Genomic DNA, 4072 nt, shown 5'->3' on the forward strand with positions numbered 1-4072 from the left:
AGCTGCATTCATCACCGAAGATGAAATTTCTCGCACTCATCTTCTTCTTCTTGAAACTTCTCGCAATTGTAAAGTGAAAAATGTAAACAATTGTTATGCAAGCACACAGCAGGCGGTTACACTGGATTTCACTGTGTTTGCGATAGCATCTTTGGGTTGGGGTTATTTCTCAACCTTATTAATAAATAAAATCCTCATAGCATAGCATAGTGAAGTCGGCGCTGAAGAATAGCCTGATGTGGCCTGTCATTCATGTACTTTTCGTGACTTGTCCCTAGGAGATCTAAAAAACAGGCCCATCGACCGAAGCTTTTCCGAACTGTCGATAGTTTGAAATATTTACTAGACTTACACCGGGTTCGATGTGGTGCCAGGAATTTTAAGTCTGAACATATATTTCTCCATAGCTTTATCTAGTCTGTGAACGCGTTCATACTCGGAGCGCCAACGATGTCATCGGGGAGGCTGCTCCACATGTCGGTGATTCGAAGCGAGAAAAAATTTTGTCGCGTGGAGAAGTTGCAACGCAGTTTTTTAGTTTATAGCCGTGGCCCCTGGTGTTGGTTCTTGTTTCAAATTCTAGTAATCCTTCTGGGACCTTGTTGTCGTCAGACACAAGGTCCTTGTCGTCTTTTAGTTAATGAAACCAATTTCCAGTCCAACACGGGTGCGACAACGTTTATTCAATCATGAATATGGTCAACAATCTTGCCGTAAGACATTTATATGGAAAATCAGTTTGGAAGGGCGTGGATCAAGGTTTCGATTTGGTTGTAGTCCTCAATCCAGCAGAGAAGTAAGTGGAGGCAGCTGGCGATTACGTGCGAGTGGCACGTAAATTGCGAGAAGTCACCCCAGATTTGTTCTGCGACAGAAAAGGAAATTGTTCAATAGCTGCCGCTAAGGATGAATAAGTAATTTAATTTAGGATGGACCGCAAGATTTTAAGTTAATCAAATATAAGACAAAATTCACAGATCATGAATTACCTTAAATGAAAGATCCATTTAAGAGGCGATGAAGCCAGAAAATGATAAATATTTAAAGATTAATTAAGCAAGATCAGCCCAAATAAGTTAAGTTTCAATGGTTAGTAATTTGCATGCTGTTAAATAAGTTTAATGACATTAATCACTGGGCCAATCTTAAGGAGAAAATTAGCATGCAGATGAATGACTGAGGTGAGAAATTTAAAGAGGAAAATGGCTTAGTAAACGACACGCTAGCATGACCAGCGGCTGTCGATGCTTCAATCCTTTTGTTTAAACGTAAGGTAGCAAGAAGCTACTTCTTTCTTTAATTTAAGAAAGATGGACGATTCAATTTAATTTACAATTTCTAATAGTCTGAAGGACCTTGTGACAAGGGACACAACACACGTTGTCGTCTACCTTCTAGAAAGTCTCTAATCCATTGGAGTTCGTTTCTCTTTATTCCCAAAGTCTTCACTTTACGCATCAGCCGCTCAAGCGGAACACTGACAAATGCTCTGGCAAAATCGAGGTACAATGCATCCACTGGCTCCCTTTCGTCCAGCAGGCGAGTCCAATCGTTCAAGGTAGATAATAAGTTAGTGATGCAGGATCTACCGGCAATAAAAACATGTTGACAATCTGATATGAGATGGTGAACAGTCAAGTGATCGATAACCCCCGTCTCTCAGAACACATTCCATTAGCTTACAAACAACACTTGTCAGGCTGACAGGGCGATAATTACCGTGGCAACTTGTGTCACCTTTCTTGAAAAATGGTGTTACTTGAGCTTCTTTCCCGTCGGTCGGCAAAGTTCCTTCGTTTAAGTTTTTTGAAATAATATTATCGAAGGGCCGGCCAGAACGGGTGCTAATTCTTCGAGCAATCTGAAATGGAAGCCGTCTGGTCCACATGACTTGTTGGGCTTTAGGGCATAATTAGTTATGTGCTCATAATTAGTTATGTGAAATTTTTACATTATTCAAGACTACATCTATATAATAAGACCAGCCTCATCAATTACCAATCTTTTCGATCGTATTCATGGAGTAACTTTGGTCTTTACACTTTCGGCAGTACATTATGCAAGCGGTTTGTACTCAACAAATAGTCTGTAATTAGTTTGAGCTACAAAATAAATGACACTTCTAATTGACTACTTGTAACAGAATTCGAATTTTTCTCCTTATTTTGGGAGAAGGATAGAGGGTGCTGTAGTAAGGCGTTTTACTCGGAGAAAAGAATTGGTCTATGCAATATAGGTCTGAAAGTCATTAAAGTTAACCCTTGACTTTTTCGCTGTTTCCTCATGATCATAGAGCACATGGCATAGGATTGTGGTGGCGGGGTAACGCATTTAAAGCAGCAGGTAACATATCCGCCATTTAGACCATAATAAATTGTAACGCTTGAATTATCTAGCAGTTTAGCGAGTCAGAAAATTTTCAGGTAAATTCAAACGTATTTCAATACACAGTTGCTGCTTTAGTAAATATTCGTGTATGATTGAAGTAAGTGAGAAGTCCCTTGCTTACATCACAGTGGGTGCAAGGCAATTTTAACTTTCTATTTAGATGTCTTATTATTATCAATAAAAAATAACAAATGACGTTCATTACGCATTTTTAGGCATATTTTAGAAGTGCAAGTTTTCTGCTCCATGCAGCAGCCACTGAACGTTCATAGTGCGTTTTCTGCAGAAGAGGTTCAGCGACGTCGGAATGATTATGTAACTAGTTTAGTGGTGCTTCGAATCTGAGGAAAGTCGTTCATGTTCAGTAGTGGCGGTACCACCACCACTCCACACACTACGTGTATGATTATAAGAAGTGCGTTCTTTTGTGATAAATTTTGCAGCGTAAATTGTCCCTTTGGGTAATAGAGCGAAGCGCCGAGATGGGAACTCTATGAGTGAGATTTATCATACGAGCCTTAAAGCTGTTCTACTTCAATTGTTTTTCAATAGTACATTAATTAATTCATTGTATCAAATTTAATTTTGATAAAGTTTCAGGAAATTCGGCATCATTTTTGCTAAATAAATGACATTTAGACATATTTCTTTTTTTTTCATTGATTTTGAAGTTCGTTAAACATGAAATACAATAATAATAAGATAATAAAATAATGCTAATTTTAGGTTTTTACAACTCTAAATTATATGGAAATTACAGATTGCACGAATATACTTTGATGTGCAGTACTGGGCACTGAATTGCATTGGTAATTGTACATGCACTGTAGTCACTGCTAGATTACAATAATTTGCGAACAGTAAACGGCATTAAATTCATCCTTGTATATTAATAGCAGATGAAGCCACGGTGCCCTTCAGTTTTGTTGAAGTGAAGTGAAGTGTTGGTGCCCTTACGGAATCCAAATTGACTATCAGAAATTAAAGAAAATTTGTCATGGAAGTTCGTAAGTCAAGAGTGAAGATTTTTTTTCGAAAATCTTATTAAGGAAGGGCAAGGTAGCTTTGGGTCATAAGTTGCATACGTAACTTGAGTTGCCAGACTTATAAAACGGTATGACACGAGCATGCTTCAGTACATCAGGATAAATTCCAGTAGACATACACAAATTAAAAATATGAGCTAAAACATGCGCTATAATATCGGCAACCTCGCACAATACTCGTGGCTGAATTTCTTCCACGTGAAGCCTCTTGCCTTCGTACAATCGTAACAAGCTCTTGACCTCAGATGCAGAAGTAGGAGATAGGAAGCATGACGCGTCACAGAACGGAACACAACAAGTCGTATCACCCTGCACCGGACCTAAATATTTAGTTATGTCATTCGCGACGGAGATAAAATATTCATTAAACTCCATGGTTACTTCGGAATTAGGCATTAACTTGTTATTTTTATACAATTAAATCTTTTTGCGCACAGGCTTCCTTGCAAGAAGAGAATTAACAGTATTCCATAAGGCCCTCGAGTCGTTAAGGTCTTGCTGGATTTTTGTTGAGTAGTATTGCTTCTTGACCATTTTCAACAGCATATTCAAGGCATTCCGATAGACTGAGTAAGATCCACGACAAATTGCACCATAACGGGAAAGCTTCAGGAGTTTATGCTTCTTTTTGATTAAAG

The sequence above is a fragment of the Hyalella azteca genome, unplaced genomic scaffold (genome assembly GCF_000764305.2).
Source record: "Hyalella azteca isolate HAZT.00-mixed unplaced genomic scaffold, Hazt_2.0.2 contig8940, whole genome shotgun sequence".
NCBI lineage: Eukaryota > Metazoa > Arthropoda > Malacostraca > Amphipoda > Hyalellidae > Hyalella > Hyalella azteca.